Source organism: Acomys minous, assembly GCF_964271855.1.
Source record: "Acomys minous genome assembly, chromosome: 4".
NCBI lineage: Eukaryota > Metazoa > Chordata > Mammalia > Rodentia > Muridae > Acomys > Acomys minous.
Genome location: NC_140486.1, coordinates 101,990,364 through 102,014,387, shown reverse-complemented (window position 1 = coordinate 102,014,387; position 24,024 = coordinate 101,990,364). Strand labels below are relative to the sequence as shown.

Here is a 24,024-nt window from a genome sequence, read left to right as displayed (position 1 = left end):
ACACATGCACACGCACACATGCACACACACACACCTATGCCATATATGGTCATTCCATGGAGTGGGGAACTTTAGGTTTCATTCCTACATCTCCACTTCAGTGTAGCTCTTGTTCTTGCGGTGTTTCATCTGTCTGCTTCTCACACTCCCCCTGCGGCTTAAGTATTTGCCGTGTCACATGCTTTTTACTTAAAGCACCCAGAGAATCTTTTGCCTTTCCTACTTGGATGTCATCTTGGGGGAGTCTTAAATACGTGACTTATATAAAGTGACTTAATCTGAGACGATCCAAAGAACAACAACAACAACAACAACAACAACAAAACGGGCAAAGAAATACTACCCATGTCTGTTGCAGACATATCCAAGACACAGTGGAGTCATCTCATGGCTGGATCTTGAGGAGGGACGTCTTCACATGTTGCCTCTAGTCCTCCATTTGAGCGGCAAGTAGCTGTATAGTATAGGACTGAATGGAAGACCTAAAGGCAGCTGCATATTCCAGCAGGAGGAAAGGCTGAGCTGATGGACGGAGGACAGGTGAGACTCAGGGGGCTACTTTAAGGAAGCAGTCAGGAAACTGCAGGGCTGTTGGAAAGAGGAGGATGGGGCATCAGAATCCACAAGGATGGGGGACAAGAGACTCCTAAGGGCCCCTGTTCTGTGCTTAATTGTGAGTGTGTCCCAAATTCCAATGTGCCTATAGTGTGAGATGAGGTCTTCGGGAAGTAACTGAACCAAAGGAGATCACCATGGCGCACCCAAGTACGGCATCGCTGGGGTCCTTGTAAGACAGGGGACTGCAGACAAGGACATGCCCAAAGGGCTGTATGAGGACACAGGAAGAGGACAGCCATCTATAAGCGAAGGAGGGAAGCTGCAGAAAGCACCAACCCCACTGATACCTTGATCAGGTATTTGCAGCCTCCAGAATCATAAGAATGTTAACTTCTGCCATTAAGTTCTTTACCAGTGGCAGGGGTCGCAGCAGCTCGAGCAGGCTCATGCAGTCGAGTCTTCTGCTCCATCTATAATTTTCTTTTTAAATCTCTTTTCCTTTTTTTTTTTCCCCTACTAAGCCTTAGTTCCCCTTTGAGTCTAGCACCTTTAATTAAATAAGTAAGGCAATCGTTAATTTGATGCAGTCCGTTTGACCACAGCCTGTTTTCTCCCCCTCTGGGGCCATCACTGTGGGAGAACCGGTACGCATTATCCTCCCCGTCCACGTGTCTGCAGACTCTATTGCTGACTGGCTTGTTTGGGGCTTTAAATTTTTTGCAGTCTTGGTACATGAACACAAATCTTGGCTTTCCCACTTCTTAGTCTCCTCTTTGGTATTTCTCAAAGTATGACAAACAGACCAGGGTACAAGAGATGACATTAACTGATACAGGGACCAGCGGGGCATTAAACAACAGGGAGTGGAATGTGACAGAAGTATTCCCTTGAAGATTAAATCAAAGAGAAGTAGGAGGCGGGCTCGTTGTTAAGAGCTTGCTAATTCCCTTCTTTGACGAAGAGCGAGTCCAGGCTGTGTGCTTCCAGAAAGCTAAGTGTCTGGTGAGATCCCCTTGCCTGTCATTTCCCCATGTGCCTTTATGATTGTCTTTTGTAAGGCGAGTAATTTTGGTCTCTAGTTCATGCCATCAGAATAAGATAGCTCCTATTTAAAGTTACTTAGGTGGAAACAAACAAGGATGCTTCAAGTTAAAATAGGCTAATAATCAAGCAGATAAGAGAACGTTTATGTGAGACAGATGTGTGCCTGCTTCCGGCTCATTTACTGCGCACGCTTCCTCTGGATCAGCAAGTGTGCTGTTAACTTGCTGCAGTCCTGAAGAAGAGAGGAAGGGATGACCGGACACCATAAGCAAAAGAAGAAACCAAGGCACAGCAGTGCTCGTTCGAAATACCAGCCTCAGAACTCCGATGATGTGATCGGTGCATGGCAGGCCCAGTGTCTTGTCATCTCATCTGTAGTCTAAGGCGTCAAGAACAGCTGATCTGACGAACCCAAAGGGCTGTGAGGAGTAGGAATAAGGCAGAGATGAGGCTCACATGACACGTGAACTGTGGAGCTTAGAGGCCCATGGGGAGTAGTAACGCTACAGTCTTTAAGGAGTTTGCAGCTGACCCTACTTTCTATTTTTCTCTGGATCTTCCAAATCCCAGAGTCCAGCCTGAGCACCATATATGCAGTAGCTGCATGGTCATGTAGGCTTGGTGCACTGCTCTGCTGTCTTGGTATTCTTCTCTTCCCTCCTTTCCTCCCTTCCTCTCTCCCTCCCTGCCTCCCTCCCTCCGTCCCTTCCGCCCTCCCTTCTTCCTTTCTCTTTATCTCACTCTTTCAACAGGGTCCTGGATAGCTTGTAACTTGCTATGTAGATCAGGTTGGCTTCCCAAGTGCTCAGATCAAAGGCATATGCCCAGCTCATCTTGAGATCCCTAATATATGATTGCATTTGCAAGGCAAGTCAGATGGGCATTCACAGGAGGCTTGATGTGGCCTAATTCCCACCACCTCCCTGGCATGGCTCCCGTGTATCTGTCTCTGATGCTGGCCCCTGAGCTCTAGCTGGTCTCCCAGCCCCAGCTGCTCTCTGTCTAATATATCAATGTGCCATGCTCTGCTACTAATCCCCCCTGACATGGATGCAAGCACAGACAAGGCCGGGGCTGGGTGTGTTCCGTAAGATGTCTCATAGGAGGAGGTAAGGTGTGGCTGTCACTCCATCAACTTGTGGTGCCATGGCTTGTTCAGTGGGCAACTGAGCAAGGGCCTCTGACCCATACTCCACCCACTGACCCAGGGTTCCTACATCAAGGTTGGAATTTCCTGGGAAATCACCTGTCCACTATGCGTCCAGACGGCAGCATGTACACAGGAACAACCCCAGCTGGACCCCGCTTTTCACTCTGCTCTGTACCCTATAAACTCTAGAGTTAAGCCTGAGTGTGGTAGTCTGTGCGTGTCTGTGTGCATACCATGTATAACCATATGAAAAAGTAAGAATACTCAGGACACAGGAAGTGTTTGGGGAGCCTGGGTGGGGGTCAGGAGAACCCACATAAATATGGCCCAGCACAGTGACATAACCTCAGACACTGGATCTCCTTTTAATGCATCATCTTGCCATGGGATCTATTTTTCTCATCTGCAAAATGAAGCAGCCAGACCAGTGCATGATCTGGGCTTAAAATGGGGATGGAAATCTATGAGCCAGGGCCCAAATCCTTGGCACAACTTTTGGCTATGGCAGCTTCCCCACAAACTCAACGCTGGGCCACAGGGCCTCTGAGTCAGGGAACCCCCCCCAAAAACCAGAAGCGTTCTGAAACTTACCTTTGCACCCATCCTGCAGTAAAAGCAAATAGGCCCAGAAGGCTAAGCCAGTGAGAGACGTGGCTAAAACAAAGCACCAAAAGAGCCTGCAAAGGAAATCTTACGAGAGGCTTGCCTCAACAGCAGAGTAAACATTATGGCAGACCATATGAGGCTTGAAAAGCTGCCTGAAAAAATCAGGCACTCTCCCCATCCCAGGGAAAGCAAAAAACAAGAAAGTCACACCCAGAAAGAAGAATTGGATGGGTTAGCCATAAAGATCAGAGTCTTTGGTGAGGCAGAGCTGACTCATAAAACGTGTGTGCCGACTGCCTCCTGAGGAACTTGCTTAAACCCCACAGTGGGAGCAACAGCTGCCAGCCTCTGAGGGGTTGCTGGGATGTGGGGCCAGCTGGGTCAAAGCCCTGGAAAGAAAGAGTGTGCATACACTAGCTCCAGAGAAAGTAACTCTGGGGTCCTGGGGGAAAGTGAAGAGGAAGAAAGAGTGGAGACACAAAGCCGGGGAAACCACAGCCTGGCAGAATAATAGAAAGGACCAGAAGCACAAAAAATGAAGGCATAGATTTCTGATATCCACAAGACGTGGGATAAGTGGACGTTCTGGTTTATGAGAGAAGACGTAATTCTATCATACGTTTCATAATGCAATTGCGTAATTTGCACAAAATTAAAGCCCAACACAAAACAAGATCAAATGCTAACTATAGGCAAAAGGCTGGAAAGAAGAGGCCCTTAGGAGTGGGCCAGGTTGAAAATGTGGGTAGAAGTCACCCCTCCCCCCACAGTGAGCCACCTGGGTTGGGGAGAGCCCTGGGTTAAATCTGAGCAAGCTGACAAGCTATTTCAGTTATTTAAATTGCGGTTTCATTATTCATCAAAAGGAGAAAGTCGGATTAGCCCTGTCTGTGTGGCAAGGTGTTTATAGGCTGCCCTGAGTAATAGCTCTGTAGCTATAAATCACGGATGCCGAGAGGTTTCTTCACTCATTTATTTGTTTATGAGCAAGGCACATACTCCCTTTAACCCAGCTGAACAACTGTCATCACAAGGTTAAACAAAGCTGCAGCGGTATATAATCCAGGCCACTTTATCCTTTGTTTTGTTACTGTTATCAGCAAAGCCCAGGCTGGGGCTTTATCTGGTCATTCTTTTATTTCTTTATTCTTTTATTGGATCACTGTTCAACTGATAGAGATCCTGCGGAGGACCAGAATCCCACAACTGACCAGTGGCCAACAGGAAGAAAGGTGACACTCTCTGTTGCGGGGAGCACATTGGCTAGAGAGAGGTTTATGTGCCACCAACAGAAGGGGGCTTCCTCAGGATTCTAACTTAATATCTGTCAAGTCATTATGTCAAGGCCATTGCCATCTTGTTTCTAGTCATTTGGTACCCAAAAAAGATTGTGTTGTTGTTTTGTTTTAAAGAAAGTGGCAATCACCTTGAACTTTGGTTAGTGGTTTTCTCATTACTGTCACAGTCAGGTTCAACAGTATAGGGCCAGACTGAAGCCTTCCACCTTTAATATAGAGGTCCAGTCAGTGGCCCTTGCTGGGACTCAGTTTGTCCTAGCCACAGCCATCTTGGTCAAGACTTGCCCGCTGGGTGACCCTAGCACACGTTCTTTTTAAAGCCTATAGAATTAAACACAGTTGTTAAGACAGCCCAGGGTTTAGTGCTACACCTGCCTGGCTTTGTAAACACAGTCTGACATGTTAATAGTTTTTTGAGAAGGTGCAGATACATCCCGGTGACCTTTGTATTTCTCTGTATAAGGCCCTTCCTCCAGATTCGGGGTATAGAATCCTGGGTCTTACTGTGGCCAAAGGCAACACTTCTATCCCCAAGCCCCTAACAGGCCATATTCTTATCAATCTCGGATTTGTCCGCCTCTTTCTTCAGGCTCCTTGACAGCTTTCATCTTTGGATCTTTGGTGATGTTTTTTTCCCCCCTCCAAAGCATTCCATCTCTGATCACGATTGGTATGTAATTCTGTCTTCCCTCTGCCCTCTCCCTAAACTCGCTCCCTGCTCTAAGCAACATCAGAGAGTGAGACTTCTTTTACCTGTGATGTCCTAGCAGCACAGGAAGTGGTGGGTTTCTGAGTGTAGCGAGAGAAAGCAGATCGGCGTTCAAGATGCTGGCATTTACTCAGAGTTGTCCTCAAAAGCACGGAAGCTGGTGAGAGGACACAGAGGGTAAAAACACTTGCCGCCAAGTCTGAAGACCCGAGTTTGATCCCCAGAAACCCTCTTGGTGGGAGCAAAGAGCTGACACCCATGAATTGTCTGTCCTCTGACTTCTATATGTGTTCCAAGCACACCCATAAAATGAATAAATAAAAAAGTAAAAGTGTAACCTTCATCATTCCTATGTTTAATCAAGTTCCTTAGAGTTAAATTGTTGAAACAAAATTATTTCCTCCAAATGCTATCTTTGTAAGACCCATGATGGCGGTACGGATATTGCTTTGATCTCAAGGCTGACGGCCTGCAAGAAGCATTGGCTCACTCCCCGAAGTCTTCTTTATTGATGCATTTCCTAAACCAGCTCCCCCAATCTAAGAAAAACCCACTGTTGATTTTGCAAGCATAACTTCAAGTTCCAGCCCCAGGCGCTTGTCCCCGCTGACTATCCCAGCAGCCCCATAAGCATACTGGGGGACCCCTGCTACCCAGATACCATAACCACACTAATAATGAGCACCCTCTGCCTAAGGCCACTTTGCTTGGGTCACTTGCTGGACAGCTGTTCCATGCTCTGATCACAACCTCTTTATGTTCCTGTTTCCTTCCATTTGTTGAGTCAATGGTTTTGTGAGCACTGACATCAACACTCCATTGAAGAGTTCTGCAGGATGCCTACAGCCAATGTGAGAAAAGAGGCTGGTGGTCACTGAGGAAGAAATGCCCTGGTCCCTTCCCCTCTCTGAAAGCATACTTTTGAGAGATGGGACTTCACTGGTTCTCAAGGGTCTCCACTGGATGCAGTCCCCCTGACTGTCCTGACTGCCTTCCCTCCAATGCCTCCCTTCTGCATTTCCTGTGGCTGTATGCTTGGATCAATCCCCAAGTCAACCACCTGCCTCAGATCCTTGCTTCAGAGCCTGCTTTAAGGGATCCAGCCCAAACTCTCTCCCATATCCTATCTGGAGGAGAGGGAAGTCCAGTGATATTGATGTGAAGAGATGCAGAGTTTTGTGTCTGCATCCAGTCCTTAAAGCTTCTAAACACAGTCATATATCTCAACTTCAGGAGGGAAAGGCTGGGCAAACTCTTGGGTGCCTTCCCTTGGGAGTCCTCTATGCACAGTAAGGTTTTGCTGGACTACTAGTCTCACTTTTTTTTTTTTTTTAGTTTATTTATTTTTATTTTAGCTGGAGTTATAGACAGTCGTGAGCTGCCATGTGGGTGCTGGGAATTGAACCCGGGTCCTTTGGAAGTGCAGGCAGTGCTCTTAACCACTGAGCCATCTCTCCAGCCCCCTAGTTTCACTTCTTAAGTGCCTTTTTCCTTCTCTACATCTTTTGTTTCATTGGCTTTATTTTGGGGTGCCTGGGAGAGGTTTACATAGAGGGCTATGAGTGTGCATGTACGTGTTCCGACATACATATGTGTATGGGACACACATGCATGAATGTGTCTCCCTTAATTGCTCCTTATCTTTATCTTATTTTTGTCATATTATTTTATATTTTATGTGTGTGAGTAGCATGTATGTATGTGCATCATATGTATGCCTGGTGCCTGTGGAGGCTGGAAAAGGGTATTGGATTACTAGGAACTGGAGCCACAGATGGTTGTGAGCTGCTGGGAGTTAAATCCTGGGTCTTTGAAAGAGCAGCCAGTGCTCATAACTTCTAAGGCATCATCTCTCCAGACTCTCCACTTTATTATTTTTAATTAATGTTTGCTTTTGTTTAAGTGTCTCTGTATGTATAGTACATGTGTGCTGTGTCTCTCTGTGTTTATATGTCATGTGTGTTGTGTGTCTCTGTGTGTATACATCATGTGTGTTGTGTGTTTCTATGTGTATATACCATGTATGTTGTGTGCCTCTGTGTGTATAGTCCATATGTGTTGTGTGTCTCTGTGTGTATTCACAATGTGTGTTATATGTCTGCTTGCATATATTTCAAGTGTGCTGTGTGTCTCTGTGTGTGTGTATACATCATATGTCCTTTGGAAGACAGAACAGAGCATTGGATCCCCTTGGAGCTGGAGTTAAAGGCAGGTGTGAGCTGCCTGACACGGGTGCTGAGACTGATCTTAACCCCCAAGCCCCCTCTCCATCCCCCTCCATCCATACCACCCCACGCCACCCTCCACCTTATTTTTCTGAGACAGGCTTCCTCACTGAAACTAGAGTTAATCCATTTGGCTAGACTGGCTGCCCAGTAAACCTCAAGTAGCCTCCTGCCCCCAAGTCTCTGGTGTTGGGATTTCAGGTGTGCCTAAAATGGGTGCAGGGGGTCATTTTTTGCATGCACGACAATCACTTCGCCAACTGAGCCATTTTCTCTGTTCATCTTACTGACATTGTCCTGCTTTAACCTACTGGGGGGTGAGGTGGGGAAAGACCTCACAGGTTTTCCCTGAGCTCATCCCATAACCAATTGCCTTTTCCTTCATACCAAAGCTTCAGCTCAGAACTTGAAGTGCTTCTCTTTTTCACCTGGCCACGCTCCCCTTCTCCTTCCTCTGTGCCCTGGCTCACGCTCCCCTCTTCTCTTTTCTCCATCCTGGTTTCCACCCCAGTCACTCTGGGAACGTCAAGGCACGACATCCTCAGAGCCTTGTTTTATAGTCCACTCTTCCCCTTCTTTGGCCCCAGGTAATTCTGTAAATGTGTTATGACCATTTATTCTCCTGCTGGAGTTACTTTTTGCAAGCTCTGTTGTAAGAGGAGAAAGGCCTCTTCTCTAAGTCATTGATTTCACGTGCTCTGTGTACAGGTTCCAGCTTTGCAGCTCATCTTGTAAGCCCTCTGCTCCAGGGTGACCCATCTACTAATTAGTATCAGAAAATCCCAACTGTAGGGACACCTCTTACTAAAGGCGTTCCTCGCAGGGACTTCTTTCCTGTGCTCTCCCAGCCTTCCTCCTTTGTCCTCCCTTCCGTGTGCACACACTGCCTGGATCTGTTCTTTGCTCCCTTTCTGATCCTTTCTTCACATCGCGTCCTTTCCCTGCGGGAAAAGACTGTACGTGATGGTTTAGCCAACACACGACACTCCAGGTAGTTTGCTGACATTGGCAAAGATCTGCTTCTCCCAGCAGAGCTTGCTGACACTGTTGAGGGGTTTCTTGTCTAAGCAGCCTCTGGGCTCCTACTCTATTTTCAGTGTCCATTCCATGCTTCTGGGGACAAGTTCCTCTGGGTCTAAGGAGGGAGAACACTTTATCCAAGGTCACTGAACTAGTGAATAGCAGAGTCAGGTCTAGAATTCATGTCTCCTTCCTTACAATCCTGGTTGCCTTCCTTCACTAGTAGCTCTGGGGGAGGGAATGGGAAACTGTGTAACATCTAGGCATCTGGGCAGGGACCACAGCTTCAGGAGCAGTCGGTCCTGATGCTTAGTAGCTCTTTGACTTCAAGTAAATCATTTAAGTTTTGAGCATCAGTTTTTCCATGTGCAAAAACGGGCACAGTGCCCCAATTACTGTGAGTACTGAATTAGATGCTTGTAGAATATTATATGGGAGACAGGAGTGTGCTGTGGAGAGAATAAGACCTTGGCTTTGCACCTTAGTTCTGGAAGGTTTTGGTGGCATGACCTAGGAAGAGTGATCTAACTTTGCCACCAAGGGCCAGCTTCCTTAGTGTGACTGGAGAGTGGCAGCTGGATATTCTTCACAGGAGCAAAGGTGGAGATGGTACTGGCTTGTAGTGTAGTGTCTGCCATTGTAGGTGATTCTCTGTGTCTGGCGCCCCCAGACTCCCAGGAATATTTGTTTCCTGATTTCCTTTGTGGAAAAAAAAGTACTATAAACATAATAATGGGAACCACATTTAGAGATAGAGGGGTGAGAGTGTTTTCCGGGACTTCAGAGCATTTTAGGCCATCGCTGTTACTAATTACTAGCTCGTTCTGTTATTTTGTTTGTGTTTCTCTCATGCACTAACTTGCAAACAGCCCCAGGGAGGGTCATGTCAGTTCATCTTTGCTTTCCCAAGTTGGACAGTGCTGGATCCATAGTAGGGGATCAAAAATGTTTGTTGGAGAGCCAGGCCTAGTGACACATACCTGCAAACCCCGCCCCCCCATTCAAGAATCTGAGCTGAGAGGATCATAGAAGTTCAAGGCCACTGTGGGCTACAAAGTGAGTTCTAGGCTAGCCTAGACTACATGACACTCTGTCTCAAAAACAAAACAAAACAAACAAACAAAAAATACATTTGCTGGATCATCATCACACGTTGGCTCTGTAGGGCAAAATCTGACACATGGCCGAGAGAAATGCAAAGAAGCCCAGAATATTTCCTTTGTGGCCTAGGAATATAAGACAGCAATGTCTACATTGCCTTTTTATTTGTCAAGTACTGGCCAGAGTGTCTTGGTCACAGATACGGCAGGCTTTGTGCTGCTCTCATGCCCTTTCAGGGATGAAGAAATCAAGGCTCAAAGATCAAGACATTTGCTGCAGTTTGTGTAATTAGGCACTCAACAGAAACAGACAAGAGAGCAGGTGGCTTGGCTGAGGAGCCTGGCTGTCTAGCCACGGTCCTGTGGATCCTGCGCTCTCCTGTCCCCTCCCAATTAAGCCCCAAATCAGCCTCCAGGCATCGTGAGGATTAGAGGAAGGGAAAAGTCAGCACACAGAGGCTCAGGGCAGATACCTGATGACTATTAACTCCTTACAGAAAAGCCCACTCACGGCACAGCTCAGTCCACTCACGGCACAGCCCAGCTGCTGCCGCCAGAAAAGTCTGCAGTAACGGAGCCTTCCTTAAAAGAATCATTTGTTGATTGACTGAGCGCCTCTGTAGCTCACCCTTCTGGCTCTGCCCCTGCCCACCCACCCCACCCCCAGTGCTCCGTGTCATTCAATGTTGTCCTATCTGTCCACGTCTGTCTCCCCAACTGACACAGAGCCACAGGAGGAAAGAGGCCAGTACTGCATGCTTCATTCACCTTCCTGTTTCCTGTCAAGCCCAGAGATGATCTTAACATAACTGTGTCTCAGGAAGATCTTTTTTCTTTTGTAAAAAATTTTAATGTGTGTATTATATATGTGTGTGTATGTTTGAATGTGCTGTGTGTATGTGTGTGTGTGTCTTCCTGTGCATGCCTGTGGAGGCCTGAGGTTGTTGCGAGAAATCATTCTCTGTAGCCTTCTACCTTACTCATTAAGGCAAGGCCTCTCAATCAAACCCAGAGTCCTATGATCTGACTAATCTCTTAGTCAGCTTGTCTGGGGATTTCCCTGTCTCTGTTGGCTACCACACCCACCCAGCACTTACGTGGGTTCTGGGGGTTACTTACGTGACAAGTATTTTAACCACTGAGCCATCTCCACAGCCCAAAATATTTGAACTAAATTAAATCTTCATAGTGCATAAAAAGTAAAATAGTACACACACACACACACACACACACACACACACACGGTTTACCATTGTGTAGCTAATGATTCATGAGATTCTATATTTCCTGTTCATGAGGCTGAAAGCACATGTACACAGAAGCAATCAGAGAGAAGCCAGAACGTTTTGAAATGGTCAGTGAGCCCATTGTTTCCAGTTCAGCTTATTTCCTTCTCCTTTTGATGTGAGATCACAATTTATCATGGCTGCCTTAGTCAACCTCAGCTCCCAACCTGACACAAAGCTAGAGTCCTCTGGGAAGAGGGACACTCAATTGAAGAACTACCCTGTTCAGATTGGCCTGTGGCACGTCTGTGGGACATTTTCTTGATTACTAACTGATATAGGAGGGCCCAGGCCACTGTGGATGGTGCTATCCCTGGAGTTGGTGGGCCTGAACTGTACAGGAAAGCTGTCTGAACAAGCCAGAAGGAGCAAGCCAGTAAGCAGCATTCCTCCATGGTTGCTGCTTCAAGATCTTGTCTTGAGTTTTTGTTTTGGTTTCCTTTGGTGAGGGATTGTAATCTGCAAACCTTTTCCTAGCCAAGTTGCATTTTGCTATAATGTATATCACAGCCACAGAAAAGCAAGCTAGAATATTGTTTCCCCCCCCCCCATAACTTTATTTTGTATGAGATTTACCTTAAACCCACATATTATGGTGAAATATTCATTATTCACATTCACTACAAAAAATTTAATAGTAAAATGATAGGGATAAGAGAAATTAAAAAAAAAATCACACTACTCGAGTGTTACTACTGGGCTCCCTTCGTTCTCCCTAGTTTTTGTTTGTTTGTTTGTTTGTTTGTTTTTCCTCTTCTCTCTTTCTCTTTCCTCCCTGACTCTCTCAAAAGCATATAAGGCTGAGCATGGTTTGTAGGCTTTGATCTTTTTAAAACCTACTTTATTTGGGTTTCATTAATGCTTCTATCTCCTGTCCAACCCAGCTACCCTACATGGGAGAGAAAGAAGATTAGTAGAGAGAGTGGAGTTAGAGCCTTTGGGACTCAGTTTCTTGGGGGCGGGGAGGTGATTCCACTCTTCCTTGTCAGGATTTCAACAGCAAACAGCTTCAGGAACAAGCAGCCGCTGGAGCAACAACAGGGACCAAAAGCAGACTCCTGGATGTTTTCTCTGGAGTGTTCTCTCTAGGAGTGAAACTATGCACAGCCAAGCAATGCAAAGTATGCAAAGCGATGCAAAGAGATCTCTGCTTTTTGGGATATTTTTTATACCCATCCATAGTCTATACGGGATTTTTTTTTTCAACTGGCAAAGACCATGCCATTGTACGAGGCAGTTCCCTTTCTAGCAGACAAACATCACACACGCTCTCACAAGTCTGTCTCCAGTGGACAAACATCACATGCCCTCACACGAGGCAGTTTCACATTCCACACTTGGGATCAAAACAAAAACAGGTTTACACCCACTACAACGGTGACACGTACTTTAATGCCAGCACTGGGGTGGGGGTAGGGTGGTTAGAGACAGGTGGCTCTCTATGACTTCAAGGCCAGCCTGGTTTACATATTGAGATTCTGTCTCAAAGAAACACCATGCCTTCCCCACCCCCCATGCTCACAAAATAAACAATGAACATGCTAACTAACATCTTAAAATCCCACCAGCCAAATACATATGGCAAAACTGACATATATGTAATTTTATAGCCTATAGAAAGCCATCTATTCTGTACATATTTCCCTGTTTTCCAGCATTCTTCTAAAGTATAATTTCCCTGTGTACCAAACACTGACATGCTTGTCATCCACAACAAAAGCACGACTTCTGTGGTTACTTGCTGTTTTGTCAGCTGGTTGCATAAATTTATAAAATTTTAAGTGCTGGAGGCCTATACACTTAAAGTTTCAAAGGATGAGTTTCTTATAGCCAAATGTCTTTCATTTTGAAGACAAAGTTATTAAAGGTAAGATTTTAAAATGCACACCCCTAGGCAGTGTACAGCTCAATGTCTTTCAGTACATGTATACATCTGGTCAACCATCACTACTTTACAGTTTTCATACTTTCATGACCACTGTCTTAGTCATGCTACTATTGCTGTGATAAAACACCAGGACCAAAAGCAACTTGGAGAGGAAAAGTTTTATTTGGTTTATGCTTCCACGTCACTGTTCTTAGTTGTTTGTTTGTTTGCTTTCGAAACAGGGTTTCTCTGTGTAGCCTTGGCTGTCCTAGACGTGCTTTGTAGGCCAGGCTGGCCTTGAACTCTGGCCTGAGCTGGCCCGAACTGCTCGGATTAAAGGCCTGCACCCTTTGGAAGATGCCCGGGAGGCTTGCCTAGATCCTGATCTTATGGAGGCATTTTCTCAATTGAGGTTCTCTCAATGTGAAGTTTACATTGAACTAGCCAGCAGAGCCACTAACGGGAAACAGTAAGCATCTACATTTAGATGACATAACAGGAGTAAGGTCCAAGATGGAACCATATTCCACACTTCCTATGGTCGCCTCCCACTCCTGAGCAAAGTCAGGCCCAGGCAAGACAGCTGAACACTGACTGTTCTGACCCACTGTGTGCTGTTAAAAAGGCAACTTCTTCTCTAACATTTCCTTGGTATCCATCAGGGAAGCCGAGCTTCCCAGGGATGGACTTAATCTGGCCTTCACTTCTTTCCCTGTCCTTCTTTTGTGTTCTTTAACCCTTTCCCTCTGCTACCCTCCAAGGCCTAGACAGAATAACAGCTCACATATCAACCCTCCCTGTTATTTAGATACCAGATCCATTTCATCTACTTTGGTCTTCCTGAAGTTGGTTTGTCCCAATGCGAGCACAGGGAAGCTGACCCAGTCCTAACCAGAGCTGTCACTCTTCTGGCTTAGCGCCTTCCTTGCATTCCTTTTGTTTGTTTTGTTTCCTTTTTAGAGACAGGGTTTCTCTGTGGAACCTTGGCTGTCCTGGACTCACTTTGTAGACCAGGCTGGCCTCAGACTCACAGAAATCCACCTGCCTCTGCCTCTCTGAGTGCTGGGAACAAAGGCCTGCGCCTCCCCGCCAGGCTCTTCCTTGGATTCCTAAGGCATTGGGCATGGTCTTTAAAGATACCTGCCTGGCTCTCCAACCTCATCCCCTACAAGCCTTTGTCTGCTCACCCTTCTCAGCCAGTGAGATGGAGAAGACGTGGGAACATATCACACTGTTTCCATTTCCACCTGCTGACCCCATCTCCTCATTTCCTTATGTCCTCATTTCCTTTGGTTTTGGTAAAAATGTCACCTCAGAAAGGCTTCCCAGCTCCTCAGGACACACAGTATGCTGGGGCCTAACCATGGCATTAGGGGCTTCTCTCAGTTGTCCATGTGGGAGCTGGCCACAAAAGGATTCTCTGACATACCTCCCCTTGTATAGCAGCAGGTCATAGGCACCTCATGCGGCAGGTGTATCGCCCTATACATGCAGAGAAGGAACGAAGACATAGAGCTACTGAGAAGAATATGAACAAATAAGCTGTGTTAAATTCCTGCGGTTCATCCGCTGTCAATATTTCAGAGCAAGTCTTAGGTAGCCCAGGCTGGAACTCTTTTTTTTTTTTTTAATTTTTATTTATTATATATACAGTGCTCGGTCTCCATGTTCACCTGCACACCAGAAGAGGGAATTAGATCACATTATAGATGGTTGTGAGCCACCATGTGGTTTCTGGGAATTGAACTCAGGACCTCTGGAAGGACAGCCAGTGCTCTTAACCACTGAGCCATCTCTCCAGCCCTCGAACTCTTTATGTAGCTGACGATTGAGAATGACCTTGAAATCATGACGCTCTTGCCTCAGCCTCTTGGGTGCTGGGATTACAGATATGCACCACGATGCCTGGCAGCCATTCCTTTTAAAATTCAATTATAAGTATATTAAACTTAAATATAAAATACATAAAAATCTCTAGTCTCTGGGTCTTCTTTCCTGAAGGCTCTCATATCATATAAAACATTGTTTTGGAATGAGGTCTCACTCACCTGATTTCTGTTCCTTGTTAGCCATGAGCACCACAGTGGGCGAGAAGAGAGTGTTTTTTTTCTTTTCATTTCTTTCTTTTTTTTTTTTTTAAAGATTTATTTATTTACTATGTATACAGTGTTTTTGCCTGTGTGTACTCCTACATGCCAGAAGAGAGCACCAGATCTCATACAGACGGTTGTGAGCTACCATGTGGATGCTGGGAATTGAACGCCCGACCTTTGGAAAAGCAGTCAGTGTTCTTAGCCTCTGAGCCATCTCTCCAGCCCCGAGAGTGTTTTTTTGTTTTGTTTTGTTTTGTTTTTCATTGCTCTGTTCTGTCCTCCCGCTGTCCCTCCCCACCTCTCTCCCTGATTCTCTCTGCTCCTCTTTGCAGCACTGATCTGCAGGTTTGCGTACAGCCCTCACTGAGTGAAGACTGCCTAACTCACGGTGAGCTTTGGATCACAGCGAATACCCAGAGAAAGTGTGATAGGGAGGGTCTGCATGTGTGAGAATGAGTGAAAGACAGTGTCCCTTCCAAAATTCAGCTGGCATCCTGATAAGAAAGCTTGACATGAACGGTGTCAAAGAAGCAGCATTCATGTTGGCTTACGGCTTCAGAGGCTTCATTCCATGGTCATGTGACCCTCGGTTTCTGGGCCTGTGATGATACAGAACATCATGGTGATGAAAACATTTGTTGGAGGATGTTCAACTAATAGTGGAAATGAAGCAGAGAAAGAGAAAGAGACTGCGGAGCTGCCATACTCTGCAAAAGCTTGCTTCTCGCTGACCTACTTCCTCTAGCTCGGCCTCACCTCCCAAGTGCCCACACCTTCCAAAATAGCATGACCAAGAGACCAAGCATTGCAAACACAAGCCTATGTAGGTATTTAATATTAAACCCATAACATTTCTCAAAGCAACAGTAGTAAGAGGTGGGACAAAAAATAAAAGAGAGCAGAGCATGTCTGTAATCTCAGCATTTGGGAAACAGGAAGTTGCCTGTTTGAGGCCAGCGTGGACTACATAGTAAAAGCCTTTGTCGCCAGGCGTGGTGGCGCACGCCTTTAATCTCAGCACTCAGGAGGCAGAGACAGGCGGATCTCTGAGTTCGAGGCCAGCCTGGTCTACAAAGCAAGTCCAGGACAGCCAAGGCAAACACAGAGAAACCCTATCTCGAAAACAAACAAACAAACAAACAAACAAACAAAGCCTTTGTTGAAGAAGAAGAAGGAAGCAGAGACAACAGGGGAGAGGGATGAAGAGGAGAAGAGCTGGGGCCTTTAGGAGGAGCTGACTAGGGGATATGGGCTCCATTGCTAGTGCTCCAAAACAGCCTCGGGAATAAGCTCATTCCCTGTGGTCCTCCCATGCCATGTATCTACATCTGAGGGTTTCTGGTCACAAGCCATCTCAGTAGAAGACCAGGTTCTCTCTAGACACTGGGTCTGCCAGTGACTTGCTCTTGGACCATGCGATCCTGGCGGGGACATGAGAGATCATTATCAATCTTTATGTGCTACTGTCTGAGCGGTTTTACTGTAGTAGTTCTATGGCGGTTAGAAGGTGACTGTGAGTCACAATGGGAGCAGTGATGTGTGTTGGCTGCCCGCTTTGGGTTCCATCACCTAATAAGTATTTTCATCTGAAATCAGGGGCTATTTACACTGCCTAGTTCATGAAGCCTTATGTATGTAAAGACTCGAGGTGCCCCCCCTCCCCCACAACCATGATTATCATTATTATTCTAATTGTCAAATTAGGGGCCTGGGATTTTGATAATGCCTTACGAGAAGCTGCTTTGACATGCAGGGGAAACATGGGCGTTGGGGTGGTTTCTTGGATTCTCGGTGTCTTTTCCTAGGCCAGAGGTAAGAGCGGCAGCAGGGAGTTAGGAGAGAGGTAACTTCTCAGGCTCTAGGGCAATGGGTCCTCAACCTTCCTTACGCTGTGGCCCTTTATTACAGTTCCTCAGGGTGGGGTGAGCCCCAACCGTAAAATCATTTCATTGCTATCGCAGAACTAACTTTGCTATTGTTATGAATCACAATGTAAGTATCTGATATACAGAACAACTGATATGAGACCCCCCACCCCCAAAGGGGTTGTGACCCATAGGTTGAGAAATTGCTGCCCTGTACCTAAGCATCAGAGTGGGGACCAGCACTCTGATATTTTTTTCCTCATGAGTGTTTGTTGTTGTTCTTATTTGTTTTATTTTTTTATTATTATTATTATTATTATTATTATTGTTATTGTTATTGTTATTGTTATTATTTACTTTTTTTGAAACAGAATCTCCCTGTTGCTCAGGTTGACCTAGATTCAGAGGGATCTTTCTGCCTCATCTTCCCAAGTTTTGGGGTTACAAGCATGTACCATGATACCCAACTTTTATGTTTATGGTGATTTTAATGAAAATGGCCCCCATAGACTCATGGCATTAGGACATGTGGTCTTGTTGGAGTAGGAGTGGCCTTGTTGGAGCAGGTGTGTCACTGAGGGTGGGTTTTGAGATTTCAAATGTTCAAGTCAGGCCCTGTGGCTCACTCTCTCTTCCTGCTGCCTGCCAATCCAGATGTAAAACTCTCAGCTATTCTCCAGCATCATGTCTGCCAGCATGCCACCATGCTTTCTGCCATGACATTAATTGGATAAACCCCTGAACTATATAAGCCAGCCCCAGTTAAATGATTCCTGTGGTCATAGTGTCTCTTCACAGCAATAGAAATGCTAAGACAATGTTTTATTTTACTTTTGTTTTCAGTGCTGGGGGATTAGGTTTCACACATGGATGCTCCAAGTACTCTAGTGTATGGTGTAAACATGTTTGTGTTTTGATTTCAAGTGTAGGGTGTAAAACAGACTTGTGTGAGGGTGTGTGATGTTTATCCACTAGAAAGGGAACTGCCTCATGGGGGAGGGCATACTCTTCTCCAGTTGAAAAACATCTAGGTATGGACTCTGAGAGGAGATAAATAGGAGCCCCCACAAACAAACAAACAAACAAACAAACAAAACAGAGGCTTGGCTTTTGGCTTTTGCATCGCTTCACATCACTTGGCTATTCATCGCTCTGCTTTGAGATACTCCAGAGAAGATGTTGAAGAGGCTCCTGTGTTTGCTGTTCTCTAATTAGTGCTTGTTCCTGTCACTGTGTTTGCTGTTGAAATTCTGAGGACAAAGAGTGGAACTGCCCCAAGGTCTACTTCCACTGTCCCTATTAACCTCCTTTCTCTCCTATCTAGTGTAGGTAGGTTGGAAGGGAGGTAAAGAAATTAAAGAACCCCAGATAAAGTAGGTTTTAAAAAGATCAAAACCTACACTCTGGTCCTGAACTATACCCCAATGCTGTAATATATTTTAGTAAAGTCACTGTAAAATCTGCTTCAATTTCAAAACCACCTGCATGAGGCAAAAGCCTGGTACCCGTAGCCCTAGTCATAGCTTTGCATGTGGGATAGTTAGAAACTTGACATCATGCGTCAGCATTTATAGTGGGGGTGGATCTGTTGGTTATCAAGGGGCTGTGCAAAGAACGGGCCCCAAGGACAGGCTTCACAAACACCTGGAGAAGATTAAAAGGAAAAAACTACTGGGTGACTAATGGTCACTGCTAAGTGGGCTTAAGTGTGAGCCATTCCAGCTGTTTAGTTTAGGGTGCTTTCTAAGGCTCAGCAAAGAGAAGGAGGAGTAAGAGGAGGCAGTGGGAGGAGGGGGACAAGAAGTGGGGGGATGGATGGATGGATGGATGGATGGATGGATGGATGCATGGATGGATGGATGGATGGATGGATGAAAGGAAGAAGGGAAGAGGAATAGGAGGTGAGGACTCTTCAAGTTCAGAGGCAGGCCCCAGAAGAGAGGCCCCAGGAGAGCCTCTCTCCACAGACTGTGGTCAACTGAAAGCCTTCTGCTACCCTGATACATTTCCATCTTTCCTATCTTCCATCTACCTGCCCTTCTAGTCACGTTTCTGCAACTCTATCCTGCAGGGCTTTCTGTCCCTTTTATCCCCCTGACAGCTTAATCCCTCCCCCACCCTACTCAGGAAAGTCTTTCCTTCAGAACTGACCCTAGGCACCCACCTTGACTCTCTCACTTTGCTGGAAGCTCGCTCCCTCCCGGTGCATCTCCATGTTCTGTAGCTAAAACACCAAGTCTTCCCTTGTGGTTCCATTTACAACACTGGAGTGAGCACCAGCCCTTGGGGGGCAGTGCCAAGGCATCTCCGTGGTCTTCTGTAGTTGAGGGTGGGAGTAGAGAGGTCTGGACACATGGGGATCAGGGAAGGAGAGAAAGATGAAACTCTGCAATGCAGAGAGAGAAGGGAGGGGCGGGAGAAAGGGTAATTACATACCGGATACATGGCTGCAAGAGGACAGGGAGTGGTGTTTTAGAAGGCATAAAGGGCAGGGCCGGAGAGCTGGCTCCATGGTTACGAGCACTTGCTCTGGTAGAGAACCTGGGTTCACAGCTCACAACCATCCGATGCCCTCTTCCAACTTCCTTGGGTACCAGGCATGCACATGGCACACTGACATAAATGCAGGCAAAACATCCTTACCCCCCCAAAAAAAATGATTTAAAAAAATATTTTAACTATAAAGAGTAAAGTTGTGGATGTTAAGGAAAAAACAATTGTTGTAAGACACTTGTTTAAACAGTGCGCTGGCCTTCCCACTGCTGTGAGGGAACCCCTGAGAGAAGCCGTTTGGGGGAGGGAGGATTTATTTTGGCATAGAGTTTTCAGAGGATTCGGTTCCTGCTTATCTGGACTCCGCTTTAGGTTCGAGTGAAGAAAGATGATCATGGTGGTGCGGGCACGTGGCACCTGCTCATCTCATGACAGCCAGGAAACAGAGAAGAGCCACAGGATGGGACCAAGGCCAGAATTTGTCTTTTAAAGGCATGACTCCAGAGAACTCCTCTTGAACTAAGGCTGTTAGTATAGAGGTGATTCAGCTGGCCTGCCTTCAGCATCCTAGCAATGTCTCATGTCGTCACCTGAGGCCACTGCCAGATGCTCCAGATATGTGTAGGGATAAAAGGACTCAACTGCTACCCCAGCGCTCTCCATCTCTCTGTTCTCCCTCTGTCCCCACTTTCCCTTCCTCTGTCATGGGCGCCTCCTTTCTGCCCTTTCTCTGCCCTAATGGCCCTCTCACTCTATCTTCTTCCCAAGGCCCTCTTCCCCTTTCCCACAATAACCCTCCTTTATATCAGATCTGTTGCATGGCCTGTAGTTCCGGGGGGGGGCGGTGTTTACACCTTGGAATGACCCCACATGGTGCCCCTGCCAGCCCATTATGCAACAAAGGTCCACCTTTCATAGCTCTATTACCTCCTGGTATTACCCAGTATTACCTCCTAGTAGACGACTCAAAGGTTAAGCCCATCAATGAATGCAATCATGGCTTAGGTCAGAAGACCCTGATCTACTCGTCTTTAGGATACCCTCATGGATACATCTAACCAACTAGACAAGATTTCCCATCACACGCAGCAAGGAAGACTTTATTCAGAATTACTATGAGTGTTATAGGGACTATCCTTAGGAGAGAGATTGGGCTCAAAGCTAAATACGTTGAGCATGGACAAGTAGAAATGTAGCCAGGGAGTGCTGGGGGGGGGCTGGGGGGGCATCAGGCAGGGGATGGGAAACCACTAAGAAACATCAGGGGCTGGGGAGGACTCCGGCTAAGGAGACCCAACAGGAATCTTACTGAAGACAGGCAGGGTGAGGAGGCACCACGGAGGGACAGTGGAAGGTATGAGCTCTTGAGAGCCAGGGTTCCTGGTAACAAGAGTTCGCAAGCAGGGCTCTCGGCTAAACATTGGCTGTGCCACAGCTGGGCCTAGGAAGAAGGCTCAGGAACCAGAGTAAAGCAGGGCCACACCAAGAATCTCTGTCACAGGCAGAGAGATTTAACCTAAAGCAAGGTCATCAAAGTTTATGGATCCCAGTTTAAAAAAATGCATTTTACATTACAGGTGAGTGGACTGCACTACACCTGGACAGATGGACAAACAGACCTGCACGTATGCATGCACGTACATGCACAGGCATATGTGCACGCAGTACATCTTTATGTCATCCCACATCCGATGAGGGTTTTGTCCCTGGGCTAAGAACAGAAGGATAGTGAAGGCATATCTCAGATGTTATTGACAAGGATTGAGAAGGTGTGTTTTTTTATTTTTTGTGTGTGGATTGGGTTAAAGGTGTGAGAACCTATGTCTTCATATGTCACATACTTCTCACATACTTACTCCCCAGCTTGTGCAATGCTGTTTTCTTCTATACTTTCCCCCTCCCCCCCCCCCCGCCATATGCTTGCCTTTTGCAGCAGATAATAACTGCTACCAAACATGTATAATATTATTCTTGCCATCACGGTTCTACAGCCCTCTTGTGGGCCATAATTCAGACTGGAAGCAACCATTTGAATGTTAGCATTTGGGAGTGAATTGGTTATTGTTTTCTAAATCTAAGGAGGAAGATTGATAAATAATGACAGGTCCCCACACAGTGTTAAGCACGTCTACACTGTTGGGGACCCACACGTCTAGTCTATGAGGTTCTGTTACTATTTGCGTTTTTCAGAGGAAGCAAAGGAAACCCTCAGACCATCTTCCGCTGAAGCTCGCCCATAAGTGGCAGAGCTGGGACGTCACACTGGCCGTCATGTTTTCGCGTTTGGGTGCTTCTCCACACAGTCAACCAGGCTCTTCCATTCAGTCGTGCACTGAGAACCTTGAATTTAGTACACCTGAGGTACAAGTGACCAGAGGAAACTGTTATCCCTTCCTGTATGGCTGACAGAAGTGGCAATGGAGAAACCGTGGACCAAAGAACTGAAGCCCTGACAGGTCTTGAGGAATCTCAGAGCTGGGGTGGAGGTCGCTGGAAACTGCCCTGCACTTTCAGCCAGGGCACGGAAGCTTCCACAACCACAGGACTAGAGTCTATAGCCTACACTGCCCAGGAGACACGCCTTTTGGCTTCCTAGCTCTGCAGTCTTTGTGCATGGATCCTGTCCTCAAACGCACTTCTGTCTGCTACCTTAGCAGTAGACAGTAACTCCCTGTCACGGATCGAAACAGAGAGCACAGACTTCAGAAGATGTCCTGGATCACTAACTGAGATTGCAGGACGTGGGTGCTCACAGACTCTTTCTCTTTTTCTGTTCCTTCTGGGGCTCCTTGGCCCTGTGGCTTCTAGGTGGTGCTAGCTGACTGAGTAGACTATAGGAAAGCCCCAGAAGGAAGAAAGCCAGGTGGCTCCTCCCCAATTATCTCTACTTCCTGCTGTCTGTGAGAGCGATGTGCCCTCTCTGTGGCCCTGGCTCATCCCCAGCAGCCTCAGCCTTCCTGCTGGATTGAGGATGGCTGGATTTAATAACTCAAGGACAGGACACAAGTTCAATTTGAACTACAGATAAATTAACACATTTTTATGCATTAAAATTTGATCATGGGCCTGCCTGTGGTGGTGCATGCCTTTAATCTTAGTAATCGGGAGGCAGAGGCAGGTGGATCCCTGTGAGTTCGAGGCCAGCTTGGTCTACAATGCAAGTCCAGGACAGCCAAGGCTAACACAGAGAAACCGTGTCTCGAAAAACCAAACCAAATCAAACCAAACCCCTCCCCCCAAATTTGTTTTGAATCATGGCAAGACAAAATAAACCCAATGTGGCATTTAATGCATTCTGTCCTTCTTTCTGTTATTCTGTGGTGCTGCGCCTTGGAACACTGAAGGAACACTTTCCCGCTGAACCATGTTGCCAGCCCATGTGCTTTAGAGATGGCTGTGCATTTGAGATTCCTATTCAGCCAATTCACTGTAAGTTAGGCAGCAGCCTCTCTGGGAAGCTCCAGTTCTGTAGCTGTGGTAAGAGGACGCCTCCAGCACTGGACAACAGCCCTATGACCAAATTGCTTCACTTAGTCTCTGAACAAGAGATCTGAGGCCAGGGGTGGGTGCAGCTCAATGGGAAAGTGCAGAAGGGGGAGGGAGGGAGGGGGGGATTGATTCTCCAGGATCCTCAGGCCCCTCCCCACCAAAAAGACCTACATACAGGACTGTCGCTGACTTCACTGGCTGGACCTTAACTTGGGACCGATATGGAGTATGAAAAAAAAAAAAATCTACTCTTCCGTTACCAAGAGACCAGAAATCAAAGACACCCCCACCCCATCCCCCACCCCTTCCCGTTGGCTCCCAATTCACTGGGCCCCTGCCTGTCATCAGCCTTTAACCCTCCTGTTCCAGAAAGCAGAGGCCAGGTGTCTCTTTATTCTCAGGTGTAGCCCCCCCACCCCCGCCCACCCCCTTTGCCCAGGGATTGGTTCCACAAGTCAGTTTGCCGGTGCGGTCATAGGCCTCCTCCCCGTCACGCCACCCCTCCCCTCCCCCCACCTGCTTTCCCTCCTCACAGCTCCTCCTCTTGCAGAGGCCTTCCTGTGGCACGTCTGACACGTCCCCTAAGTCTGCTCGCTCTCCTGCCCCCTCCCAGCCCCCTTTCAGACAAGACAAAAGAAAGAAACGGGTGGCTTTGGCTGCATTCAGTACTTTTATTAATGAATGCATGAACTAAAACAGCTGGTCCGGCAAACATTCCTGCTGAGCTGGGCCACTACCATTAAGATGAGGCCGGAGCTTAGCTTGTTGGGGGTGGGGAAGGGGGGTGTGTGTAGGAGCAAGTTAACCCATGTCCTGATCCAGGGCTAGGGCAGAGGGGCGGCTCTACTAAAGCAGAAACAGTGCCAGAGGGTGTCATGAATCCTTAAGGCTGCGCCAGAGGTGAGGGTCACAATTCAGATGCTGCATTCCAGACCGTAGAGCTCTTTTAAAGGCAGGAAACTCACAATTCCACTCTGGCCTCAGGGCCTCAATCAGGCCTTCCGTTTTAGGGATGAAATATGAAATATGAAAAATAAGATGCCAGGCAACCGATATGATGTGGAGAAGTTTATTATAGCGGTAGGAGTATCCCAGAGAAGAAGAGAGACAGAGACAGGTAAGAAGGCAAGAGGTATGAGAAAGAGGTAAGAGAGCAAGAGAGGAGAAAGGTCAGACAGACAGACAGACACACACACAGACAGACAGACAGACAGACAGACA

The 24,024-nt window shown here is 46.8% G+C and overlaps 1 long non-coding RNA gene across 1 annotated transcript; it reads left to right on the top strand.

The window, feature by feature from the left end:
* Positions 1 to 705: 705 nt before the first annotated feature.
* LOC311596045 lies at positions 706 to 22,557 on the top strand. The gene is made up of 3 exons (XR_014778679.1): positions 706 to 914; positions 20,892 to 21,083; positions 21,505 to 22,557. It is a non-coding gene; the product is annotated as an uncharacterized lncRNA (long non-coding RNA).
* The last annotated feature ends 1,467 nt before the right edge of the window (positions 22,558 to 24,024 follow it).